Below are 13,560 nucleotides of genomic sequence, written 5' to 3' on the forward strand. Positions count from 1 at the left end.
ATGGACACAGCTGATCGCCCCGTAAGGAAGTTTGGAGGGAAAGAGGAGGAGGCTTTGTCGTCGGGACATTAAGACTCTTTGTCACGCTGTCACTCAAATGGATTCAAGGTGCCTGAGACCTTTTTCAGGGAGGAAAAGAGAGGAGCAACTCCATTGTGTAAAGTGGATCTCTCTCTGGACGCCTGATGAAGACAACAAAGCTCTTTCTTATGTTCTCTCCAGGAGCGCTCTGTGTGGCAAACATTAGGTTAATGTGTAAGGAAGGGAAACATTTAAAACGAAGTGGAGGCAGTTGAGACGAACATTTAAAATTTGACCTGATAGTTGATATATCAGGGTTCATACCTTCGTTTCTTCCTTCCTGTATTTTTATGACTGTAGGTTATTTGTCATTTCCTTCACTGTGTGCTACACCCTAACCCTTTTCTCATTCATTATGTTCTTTTGCTATCTCTGTCCTTGCTTTCTTGAGCTCTAACTTCTACATCAGTCTTGTATCCTTCATTCGTACCTTTCTAGTCTTATTTCCTCCTCCCCCATGTCCTTCTTGTGTCCTTGTGATCTTCCTTCCTCTTCATTCCGTGTGTCCTCCATCTGTGCGTCTTTGTGTCCTTCTGTCTTAGTTTCCTCTCTCCTTGTTTCCTTTCCTTTGTAGCATGTATACTTTCGTTCACAACTTGAGTCTTTCTTATTTTCTTCAACCCTTCCTTCTAATTTTTTGTTTATTGCAGATTAAATATTTAAAACCCATCTGCTATGGAAATGTTTGCTATAAATTCTTAGTGAACTTGTGCAATTTATATTTAATGGTGGACTAGGAACTCTGGAAAATAAAATGTGAAAAAGTATGGGGTTGTCTGGCGTTAGAATTTACTTTTAGAATTACTCAGACACGATATATATTTATTCGGCTTTAATATTAATACGGGCCCTAAATCTGTGATCTCTGGGGTTCTTTTATTTTATGAGCTTCTGCACAAAAAATGGTGAAGCGCATAAACATAGCTTTTTTTTAAATAAATATATAAAATGCCATAACTACCTACAGCCCTTATTGTGTTTAAGTTACTTTTTATGAATTTCTTAATTCTTAACTGTTTAAGAAATGGCCTTTAGCATTAAAATGCCAGTTTTAGCTGTGAAAGAAAAAGTTTTATTTGTTGTCCTTCTCATTCGTGAAGATGTGAATGTTTTCTTGGGGGGTTTTTCTGAGCCTGCAAGTATTAAAAGGCAGCAATAGCATTTATTCTATTTTTGTATGTTTTGTGAAAAATACTTTTGAAGGGGTTTCAACACCTGGGAATAAATGCCATTTTAAAACAAAGACAAACTGCAATAACAGTTTGATCAAAAGATTTTAGTCAGTGGGGAAGCATCACACATTTTTAAAAAAAATCTAGTTTAAAAGATGTACGTATGAGTAGCTGAAAAAAGAAAACAGATAAAAAGACATACAAATGTGTACAATTTAGTTAAAGTTAAAAATCAGACTAAACTAAACTCTCCATGGCTGGAGGGTTGTCACTTTTGTTTAAGAGAAATAATGGATTTTTAAAAAACTTTCTTTGCAATGATCATCTCTAAAATTTTCCCTTAGTATTGCATTAATCACACATCCCATGGGATTGGATGTGGACAGAGAGACGATTGCAGCCCAGCTTCTGGAACTGGGAATCTGATCCCCTTTCGCTCGGTTTGTCATCTGATAAGAGCAAATGTTGTGATAGTGTTGGCCCTTTCAGCGTGATCCATGGCTCTCCTTTTACCTCCCATAACAAACAGGGCTGTCTAAACAAGTATTTATTGCCGGAACATGGCCTGGTCAACCCTCATCAAAGATCTGCTTCAGGATGAGCCATTAAGTGTGGACCAGATGTTGGAAGAAGCATCTGTGATGATGGTGGAGGAGGAATAAGGTATAATGCAGAAAAGAATTAAGAAGGGATGCATGATTTATATGTATTTTAATAGTTACTGTATTAGTACTCAGAATAGTGGATGATTTGCCAATACAAGAACACACCGCTTAAAAAAATATTAAAAGCACTTATTCTTCTCTCTTTGACCTTTCCTATTCTTCAGCATTGACCGGTATTTGACCACCTCCAATGACAGCTTTACTGTATGATGTAGAACCCATTGTGGTCCACTTCAATTATTCCCTGAATAAGTCCATAAATGTATTAGGGTACTGTTTCTCTCCCCTGTTGTTGCAAATTTGGTGAACTGGCGTTCAACCTGGTACCGCTGTAAAATGCAGATTGGGTTCACTGGCAGGCCTTTTGTTGCACAATCATGAATAGCATTGTAAACTGTCACTTGTCCTTCACTTTCATTCTTTTTTTTTCCATTTGGTTTAAGATACTCGGAACCAAATTTCCCAGTTGAATGTTGAACTATAACTGGCATTTTTCATGATGCATAATGCACATTATGCATCTTAATGTTGAATATTTTTAGAGTTTAATGTGAATTTTCTATGGTATATTTTTAAATTTGTCCCACATAAATATATTTATGTGCAAATATATTTTAAAGAAAAAAAAACACTAAATGTGTAGTAGCATGTTCACATGTCTCAAAGAAGTATCTTTTCTTCTAAGTATTTTCTTTCATCATAGTGCTTCTTTTTTGAGTCTGTGGTGGCAACTGAATATTATGGCAATGGTAAGGGTTAGACCTTTCAACCTCAAAGACTTGGAGGTCATTGGCAAAGATTTATTGTCAACAATACCACTGGAAACATTCAACAAGCCGGTCAGCAGTTATAAGAGAGGTTTAAATTATTGTAATGCCTACAAAGATGTTTGCATTGATTATTGAGCATATGGATGATAAAGTAATTCTGACAAATGAAAGTAAGTTTTTACAACATTTGTTATATACTTATTCATCATTTTTTCACTGTCTTTTGAGAAATGTTCATCTCGATCCCTATCAGAAACAAACATCTGGATAAAATGGGTATTAGTTGAAGATTTAAATCTACCAGTGTTGTGAATAATTTGGGATTTAACTGTATTGCCTAGTTTCTGATAAGTGAAAAAGAAAATATTATTTAATTGTTTTTATAGATACCCTTTTGTTTAAAAAAAAATCTTATAATAACAATTTCTGTACTTGTGCAGGTCCTTAAAAAATTTAGTTTGTTGATAAATTACGTGCTTTAGTAATCCAAGTAAGAAAATAATTTCTCACTGTTTGCACTAACCCATGTTAAAATGCAGGTCCTAACCTATGCGTTTTAACATGGGATAGTGCAAACAGAGCAAAACGTCATTTAAAAAGTATGAAACAAATTGCACACTTTTAAGAAATGCATGTTTGAATTGAAAGAAGAGGTTTAAACAGAAGTTAGAAGAATCAAATTCAAATTTTATGTACTGGAGTAACTAAAGTAACAAAAAGAACAGATGCTGGCTCAAAAGGCAGCCAGATGTTCAGGATGTTGTGCAGCAGATAGCTGAATAAACACATTTTACTGTTTGTTTTACGAGTTGGGTATTTATCGGTGTAATATAAATAAGACTGAAAAACTTTGTTTGGATGAGCAGAGCAAAGTGCAAACACTTTCAACTCAGTCTGAAAATGAGATGCTAAAGCATCGTATTTTTCTGAAATTGTGGAAACTTTTTTAATCAATCCTTTACAGATTCTATATTGATTCGTTAATCAATGAATTGACCAGTAGTTATACTTCCAGTTGCACGCATGATAACATCCTTCGACCCACATTCCGAAGGTTGTTTTATGTAAGACTTTCCTACATAAAATAAAAAATCAGCTGCACAAAGCAGTGTTGTTCTGAATTTGTGTCTTTTAACTAAGCTTGTTTTCCATTTGTGCTGCATCACTTCTCTGTTTGATAAGCATTTAGCATAAAATTATGCTGGCCTTTGTCTGTGGCTGAGATTTAGTTTAAGGTTAAATACCTTGCCCTTAAACTCATCCTCTAGGCTGCAGTGTGTGGCAAGGTCACCACTCTAATCAACCCGCTGGTAACATAAAGCCTTCTTGTCCCCCAATGAATTAGCTCCTATATGTTCCACAGCAAGTTACTAGACCGTTCTCCAAGGCTTCACCAGTTTCTCTGTCCTTTTATACACATGCACACACACACACACAGTCCTCCTTTCCCCTAATTTTAAAATGAGCTTTATTACTGGACAGTAAACCTCCAGTGGCTTAATGATGATGACTTCTTCATCTGCCCAAATGCTCCTTTTGTCCACCCCAGCTCAGGCCCAAAGGCCCTACCCCCGTTCCCTCTGGCCACATCAGGCTTTAAACCCTGTTTCACCCCACTTTATAGTTCCACAGATAATCCCCCCCAGAACTCACAGGCACAGACGTGCACGTGCGAGCACATGCCCACAAAGACACTCACACACAGGCAAACACACGCACACAAACACGCACGTACCCTGAAGCCATTATTTTCACTGAGCCCTGCCCTGCACTGTCTCTCTTTTTCTATGTGTTGCTGCTGACTTCAGCAATGGCATTCAGCTGGAATGTTTGTCTTTGTTTGTTTGGCTCACTGGAAAGCCATGAATGACCTAACTCATCTGCTATCCTCACTAGCTGCAATTTGCACTTCAGGGCCCAGCAGGTAGTCCCGAGGAGTAAGAGGAGGAGAAGGTTTTCGAAGATTTTTTTTTCTGGGCTTTTATAAGGAAATTAGAGCTACCACACGGACAGTAAACGGAAGCGAGAGTCCTCACACCTACAGTGTTACATACCCTACTGCTCTCTTCTAGAAAAGCGAATTCTGCCACGGGAATTTTCACAGGATGGCTGTGTAGTGTTATTTGTTTATTAGTTTTGTTATGGTTTTTTGTCTGTTGGTGTTGCAAGATGACTCCAGGTCATTTCCCCTCCTCACCTATTTCTGCCACTCATTGCCATTTTTCTCGTCTTTTATCTGTTTGATATCTCTAAACAACTCATTTTGTACCAATGCCATAAAACCATGGTGTCAAAGTTTATGTATTGTCAAGTATTTTTAAGAATTATGAAATATTGATCAAATTTCACATGTAACTTTGTTATATTGTACATTATTATCAAAAACTTTCTGATCCCTGTTTACAGCAGTTGAATTTTGTGAAACATGATAGATTATCATCGAATATCAACCTGAGATACATCTTTGTGAAATCATTTTGATAGTTATTTATGGGAGATGTATAATTTTTTAAAAATTGTAACGTATAAGTAGAAAGAAAGTCCAAACTTTATGTTGTTCACAGAAGCACAAATTAGAACATGGGTAGATCAGACATTTCCCACAGCTGACAATTTCATATAAGAGAATATGAAGCAATCAAAATCACAAAAGGATCAAATTAGAGTTAGACAAAATCATACAATATAGTGACTGCGCTGGAAAACTCTACACTAATTATAGTTCAAATCTTTTTACTTGTGAACCCCATGGTGTAGGTGGTCTTAACTGTTGTCATTGGCTAATCATTAGCCGCTCAAAGTGTTCTCACCATGCTTTCAAATAACTCTTATTTTTTATTCATCCATTAAATTATCCCAATAAGCATACAAACTCTGCTAGGTAAACTATTTCAAAGTGGGGATGGCTTTTTCGACGTTTATGAGTCGTCTGCCAGTTTTATTAGCTGACTTTCTAAGCATATTTGACAAAAATGACTTCCTTTTTTACTTTTACGCAAGTTGAATTTTAATTGTGGACGCAAGACGGTGCCAATTTTATGGCACACAGCTTCATGTCCAAGGCATGCACTTAGTCTCTCACAACTACTTCACCAGTTAAAATCTCCAGCTGACAGCAATTGGATTGCAATTTGACCAACAATTTTTACTTTGGAGCATCTCATACTACAAGATCTCTTTACATCCATACAAAATGTTTCTTTTCTAGCTACATTTGTCCCAAGAACTTCTGCTGGAAGAACTCGTTTCCGGTCTCCCCTTTTTTAAATTTAAAAACCCCAACCCTATTTTTTCTTTCCCAGAGTCTACTTTTGGTGACTCCACTTGTCTTTCCTCTGGTGGCACTGGCAGGGCCACTTCCCTTTTGTCCTCTTTGGTGCTCAGTTCTGTGGTGAGGGATGAGCTTAGGGGCGGGAAAGTTTTCAAGCTACACTCTTTTGTTTCTTTTCGCACAGAGTCTTTGTGGGAAGAGAAAATGCCGGGCTTACTCATTATCTCCATTTTCAATAGGATGCTTAAGACAGACCACGTTAAAGTCAGGGGCTTGGAGATAAATGACGCTGACAGCTCTTTTCCCCTGGTTGAACTTGCTGCTATAAGAATAATACGTGTAAAGATTTCATCTTTATAGTAACAGAGAAATTAATCCTCAACTAAACTCCTGGAGATGTCACAGAAGTTTAAATGTGTGGTCTAAATCGGCAGCAGACATGTAAAATTCACAGTTAAACTAAATCCCAGTGTAAAAGAAAGTCTGGTAGATTTGAGAAAACGAGTGCATGAAAGCTTTGTAAAGACTAATGAAGGCCCCGATTGGCTGATGTTGTTGTTTACAGCAGCCCTCACACTCAGAGTGCCACTATATAACCATTGGAGCAAAGGTGAGAAGAGTTGCGCACAACTTGGTTAAAACAACTGTTGACCGTGTTTGTGGTAATGAACTGGAACATCGCTCACAGAGTGTAGAAAATCCTGAACTCAAAGTGAAGAATTTAAAAAATGTCTTCAAAGTTGTTTGACAATTAAAGTTTGTACAGTCAAGACTGTTTCATCTAGATCCAAAAATTAGTCCAATTCCTTATTAAAGCAATTTTCTCATGTAAGATAAGAATTTAAAAATCTGTAAATTTAAGCCACGTCGTTTGATGTAAAAGCATTTCTGGAATTCCTTCCATCCAGTGGATGTGAGTTTGCTCAGAGCTTATGTTTACCTGACAAATTCTTGCTGACATTTTCTGACCCTGATGAATTTTCAGAAAGACTATCTCCTCTTACAGGTTAGCCTATTATAAAATAATATTTTAGGGGGGAAGTAATGAAAACGTGTAGTTTCTTTGGGTTGATTGGCAATAAGTACAGCAAGAATTTAAAAAGTTATGATGTCATATCATTCCTACAGATTGAAGTCTATTTCAGAATTCAGATTTTCTATTTATCTTTTTAAAGTATATAGTAACATAAGTGTCCCTGTCGCAGTTAGACGACTAATAAAGGGCTCCTACCTTTATATTATATAAATATTTCAGGACATGAATGCAAACACAGTTTTGGTTTTGAAACAGTATTTAGGAAGCTGCAAGTCACGTGACTTTTAATCAGCAGCCTTTTATTTATATTTTAAATAAAATAAATTTGTTACATGACAAACATTACTGAAATTATAAATAAATGTTGTGAATATTTATTTTAGGTCTTTGCTTCAGTAAATGTATCAAAATAAAAATGTTATCTAAATCTTACAGATGTTATTAATATACTGAGAAAATCAATGATCTATAACTTTAAATCAAGGCAATTACATCATGTTATAGACTATTGTTTCAAAAAATAGACTGCTATTTTTTATTCAAGATTGTCATGCAGACTGAATCTCAAACTGAGAAATGCCTTTTTGAGTTGCGATAAATTTGATCTAAATTTCTGATGTTGTACATACTGATGTGTTTAGGTAAATCTCCAATTCAAGAGATTAGTTTCCTCCCCAGTTTGCAGCATGGTGATAAGGTGATATCAACGATCACAAATGATGTATAATCCCCAACATCTGCCAGCAGCTGTTGATTTGTGGCACATTTCTGTTTATTTATTTTGACTGGAGGAGCCCCTGGTATTTATAGCAGGAGTAAAAAAGCCTGGTGTGTGGGGTCAATCCTGGGTAAGACTGTGGAGACAAAATGCTCAAGCTGACCCAACATTCCTGTCCCTACTTTGCTGGAGATGGATCCCCCCCTTGGTCCCGTCGCTAAATTGGCCCCCAATAAAATGTTGGGTGTGGTAGCAAGAGCTGAGCTGAGCTTGAGCGTGAGAAAAGATTTAAGGAACTACCACCAACCCCCAACTTCCAGCATAACCCCTTGCCCCTGACTTCTTGAAAATGAAAACTTCCACGATGCTCATAGAAGATGTCTTGATGCACCGGGGGTCACGCGTGGCAGAGCTGTGTTGCAGCAGGCAGATGTGAGACTATGTCTTTGTTCCCCCCACACACACCCATACGCACCAATCTTAGCTCTTTAGGCCCCCAATAGCATCTGTCACTGCAGGGGGCCAGCAGGGCCAAGATGAATGAGCCCCCAGTGGATTCCCTCCTGCTTGGCAAATGGCACAGGACAGAGGAGTGCACAGGGGACTAGGGGGAGGGGTTTGTGTCGATTCGTGTTTGTTTGCATGTGAGTGAGATAGAGAGGCAGAGAGAGAAGGAGGGATTCTGCTCCGCTGAGGGATTCCCAATCCTTTCTGTGTGGAATCATGATGAAGCTCTCTGCGGGGAAGGACTGAACTCCCATACCTTTGCTGCTTGGATAAACTCTTCCCAAAAAAAGGATTTACTGTATTATGGGCTTCATTTGAAGAGCTGCCTGCCTATTTGTGGATTTTCTACACTGGATTTGGATTTTAAGAGGTCATCAAGTAACTGAGGAGTCATGGAAGGTACAGGAGAGGTTGTTTAACTTGGATGTGTGCCACATGTGGCCCTTATACAGCATTAATGATATTAATGATATGGGCTTTTAGCACCTCATTTAGACAACATGAAGTGATGTTAGTCCTTTTTTTTTCTCCTCATTGCTTAACCCCATCCCCCTTTTCTCTCATGTCTGATAGATAGTGTCTTTTCTAATGTTAAAAGGGTGCTAAGGTTTTTCCCGCATAAAGACTATTGCTATTTATTTTAATGTTAAGGCACAGCAATGTGGTGTGAATGGATTAGATAATTTTTCAATTGAGTTTCATTAACATTTTATGTATTTTTATTCCACGATGAAGGTAAAAAGGTCTAAAACAGTTTTAATCAAACTCTTTTACTTCTCCGATTATTTAGTTAACAAACATGAAACAATAGCTTGGTGTCAAGTTTAACTGTATGCAACCTTTCTGCATTTTCCTTGGCTTATCTGGATATAAAATGTAAAACACCATTTGCAGTTTCCTTCAATTTGACTTTTGTGAAGAGATTTTGCTAAATTTGAATGTAAGGGAGAGAGGTAAGATTAATCCCGGCTCTATTGTAAATATTGTAATGTAATTAAGCTCTTTAGAAGGAAACAAAAGACCAACTGAAGAGAAAGAGAAAACTGAGTCGGAAGTCAGCTACCCAAACATAGATAGTTTTTTTTATTATTATTATTTCATAACATTTCCATGACCAAAAGTAAAAAATTATGGTAATTCTTGCTCAAAATACATAATTTTAAAATCACTTTACATAAAATGAATCGCTAAATATTTGCATTTGAGAGAGTTACGTTTTTAGCATTAAGCCTAAAACTTTTAAAACCTTCTGCAGCTGCAAGTAAATTAATCATTTTTGACAGCCAAAGTAAGTTAATGTGACAGATAGCATAGATGTTGCTGGAGTCTTGTAAATTTAAGAAAGAATTCTTTTTTTTTTTTTTTTTTTTGTCACCTTTGGGATTTTAATGAAAGATTTCTGCTTCTAAACATTAAACATAACAGATTGGCAATAGGAGGTGTGTCTGAATGCAACACGTTGATCATTGTCATTAAACTGAATCCTTTTTGGATATTTACTAATTTCCTCTTTTGGGAACCAGCATATCAACATTTTCCTCCAGTCTCATTACTCGAAAAACAAGACACTTAAAAGCACCTCGGAATTATGTTGTCGGCTGGATTTACGGTTCGTTCGTGTCCAGATCTGCCTGCGTCCTTTATTCTGACGTCAAGCCTGCATAACCAGATAAGCATCTAAATATTTCTCGACTCTGGGTACTTAGCTCAGTGTGAGAGTTTTGATAGAGGTTCATTACTGGGAGCACTCAGCAGTGGAAAGAGCATTTTGCATTACAAGCTAATGTATTTTGTCCACAGATCTTTGTTTTTGAGTCAGATGTCTGAAAGCTGGAGCAGTCCATGCTTCCTCCTGACACATTGACGTTTTTAACTCTTTAACTCTCAAGCTGGCTAATCATTCACAAAACGAGTTGCGGTGTGGTCAGTTAATGCAAGTTGAGCCAACTTCTGTACACTTGTTGTTTGAAGGACTTGGACCCTAAGACCCAGCTGCCCTCTCTCAGAACTGCGCCCTGGTCAGAGGTGACGGTTGGCTAGATTGGGACAGTCAATGTTTTTGGAGAGAACTTTGCTTCTGTTGTATCAGAATATATCAGAGCCTGAGCGGCTAGACAATACCTCGTCTAAGGGTCAAAGTACTTATTGAATCCATTCAGAAAGCAGTGACTGTGTGTCGAGAGTGCTGCAACAAACTAAAACACCCGAGTGTGTTTAATGAAAATAGACCCCAAGGCTGTAGTGGTATCATGTAACGCATTTTTGGAGCCTTGTAGTAGGGCATACATGTGTCATGGTTGGGGCTACTCTTAATGTTTGAGTGGCCATAAGTGCTCCCATTCATTTTAATCAGTGAACATGCTCTTTGGACTGTTGGGACCTGCAGTATCAAACTACAGGGAGCACAAGTTACTGTTGCATTCCACATTACAGAAACACTCTTTATTCACCATGCATATTAACTAACAGCTAATCAGGTAGGATTTTTTGTTACACATTTTTAATTCAGTAGAGGTACAGAAGAGTAAGAGTTTTAAAATCTGAACTGACAAGAAGTCCTGAAGCAGATGCTAACTGTGGCATTGTGACAATATTCTCCTGGCATCTAGAAATCTGTCACTCTGGCAAAGAGTGGTCATGTTTTTAGAGCTTTCAGCATCACATAATACAAAGCATGCTTTCTTTGGTGCGAAAAATGATAGTTGTTTACAACTAGATTATTTAAATTAATTCTACTCTATTATGTTGATGCCAAACGTGTTTCTTCAATTCAGTAAAATTAGAGGTGAGTGCTGCATTTTCTTGTACTCATAAAGACACTATCTTGTTGATAATGATACATTAATATCTCATAATCATTGACTGTATTGAATTAAATTCATGGATGGGTACAATTTATGATGAATAACTTTAGGTAAAGATGCACTGGTTTCCCAGATTAAGTAAGGACTGATAAGGAACACTGACTGACCATATACTTTGTAACTTTGTTGAAATAGGCATGTTTGTGTTATTTCAACCAACTTGTGTAGCAACATGTAGGGGAAGGGCAGCTCTGCATAATTTTAAGCACCATACATTTGAGAAACTGCTCAACCTGACTCATCATTTGGGAACCATTTCAGTTTTGCATTTTTTTTTTTTTTTTTACAATTTTGCTACGTCAGATGCAAAACAACCCATAGTATGTTTCAGTTCATATACTGCAGTTTTTAACCTTGTCTAATTGCAAGGTGAGCTTAATGCCCAAAACATGCCAAATGTATAATATAGATTCCTTGTAACTGTTCAAGTTTGATCAGTAACAATATTTTAGAATTTGAATAAGAGTAAATTTAGGATTGATAGGAATTTGTAAACAGATTCTAGAAACCTTAATGGCTAACAAGTTTTTGTAGTTCTTTCAAGTTATTCCTATATTGTCTATCTCATTTCTTTTTTCTTACAACGACCCTCCAAACATGGAAGTTTCCTCAATGCTTATAGTAAGCAATTATGCAAGTAATTAGCTCCAGCCTGATGAGAAGGCTTTAGCCAACTATGTCAACACAACAAGTAGGGTGAACAATATTAGAAAGTCTATTGATATAGATTTTATTCCTAAATGTTGTGATGATGGGATTAATTCTGAATTATAGAATTAATTGAGATTAATTATGATGTATGCTTTTTTCCCCCTTTTCTCTCATTCTCATCAGTGCTTGCATCTCTTTGTGATTTTTAGCATTTTGGGCAACGTTGTGTGTGTTTGTGTAAACTCCTTCTGCTGGAGGATTCTGTCCAACTAGCTCAATATTATATTATGTAAAATCCAAGTCCGTAACACTTGCAATATATTAGCCAAACACCCCCACACGAGATAAATATTGTTCACACGGATGTTACAGGGACGATGTATCCGCCATATGTTGTGCATCTTCAACAAGTACTTTATTTTATGGTAAATATTGGGAATCAGGGAAACAGTGTAAAACCCATTGAAAGCATAGACTTCCATATCCAGCAACTATGATTACTGGATAATCATAGTTATGGTTTATCATAGCTATGATTATCCAGTAATCATAACTGTTTATACACTTATTCACATGAAGTCACATGCTGATAGCTACTGGAAAGGGCTTCACTAGACAGACTTCAGTTTTGTGGGAAATATTCTGGTATTCGCAGGATCTCAATCCACAAGAACTGATCCTGCCACAAATTTTTAAAGAAAGGTGCACATTGTTATTATTTTCTTTTTATTTGAAATGCCATTACTAACAAGCACAATGTATATTTTGTCTTTGGGAAGAAAAGAAAAAAAAACAACCTTGAGATTTTTGTGACCTAAACAGAAATTTCTCTGCTCTTTCTCTTGTAGGTGTTTCACTAAGAAACGACACATCTTTGCTGAAGGTTTTTGCTGAATTTTAGAGATTCAGCATGTAGCCGAGGTAAACAAGTCCCTTCACACTTGGGAACAGTTGGATATTGTAAGTTTACTTTATTTAAATGCTGTTTATGTTGAAATATCAAAATGTGGTGTGTGTGTGTGTGTTCTAGGCATGAGCCTACTATGGGATTCTAAGAATTATTTTAATACAGAATAAAGAGTAACTTAGTTTCATGTTATTATATCTAGACAGAGATTTTAAGTATGATTGAATTTAATTTAAAGGACCTATCCACAGTTTTTTTTAAATGGGTTGTCAGTTAGAAAATCTCGAGTCTACACAAGAGTGTTTCCAGAAATATTTTCAAGCACATCCAAGCACCATAAATTGTCCAAAACACTGGTTTTACTCCTGCAAATCAGTAAGTGGCAGCAAGAATAAAGTATGGGACATGCACCTAAAGCTTCCACATGAGGTTACTGGTGAACATAATGAAATTAAATTAGCAGAATGGCAAACCACAAAATTTGAGTGAAGTCTTTTGAAGTGATGATGAAATCGAGCTAATTCTTGGAGTCATTTTGCATTATTAAACTAGTAAACTACAAAGCAATCTGCCAGTGTAGTTATATATGACACTTTTAGGGTTATATTTTGGGTCAGTCAGCTAATATTTCACAAAATATGTTTTTTCGCTATTTTCATGGCCATAGGAAGCCATTTTCACTCCCCTGCAAAAAAGAAAAAAGGAACATTTGGTTTTCCAACCATTCCAATTTTTGAAAGAAAATGTTCCTTTCTGGACACAGCCCAGCACAGGCTTCCAGTCAACTTGTAGTGTGCTGACTGTAGTTTCAAAACTTGGGGCCTGGGGTTTTCTTCCTTGCTGAGGGGCTTCCTAGCCCACATCTGTTAAGGACCCACTTGTTCTATCACTGTGAATGACAGAACTCTTACTAACTTC

General features: G+C 36.9%; 1 protein-coding gene across 10 annotated transcripts in view; it reads left to right on the forward strand.

The window, feature by feature from the left end:
* greb1l (GREB1 like retinoic acid receptor coactivator) overlaps window positions 1-13,560 on the forward strand; it is a 60,808-nt gene that overhangs the window by 13,623 nt on the left and 33,625 nt on the right. For 8 of the 10 annotated variants that reach the window (XM_055032677.1, XM_055032680.1, XM_055032682.1 and 5 more), the window contains exons 1-2: window positions 8,417-8,619; window positions 12,584-12,695. The exons of 1 other annotated variant lie outside the window; for it this stretch is intronic. The gene's annotated coding sequence lies outside the window, so the exon portion shown is untranslated. Of the gene's footprint in view, window positions 1-8,416; window positions 8,620-12,583; window positions 12,696-13,560 lie in introns of those variants that run through there. One more of the 10 variants, XM_055032678.1, reaches the window with a different exon arrangement.

Source organism: Poeciliopsis prolifica, unplaced genomic scaffold (assembly GCF_027474105.1).
Source record: "Poeciliopsis prolifica strain line A6 unplaced genomic scaffold, Auburn_PproV2 SCAFFOLD008, whole genome shotgun sequence".
In the NCBI taxonomy this organism is placed as follows: domain Eukaryota; kingdom Metazoa; phylum Chordata; class Actinopteri; order Cyprinodontiformes; family Poeciliidae; genus Poeciliopsis; species Poeciliopsis prolifica.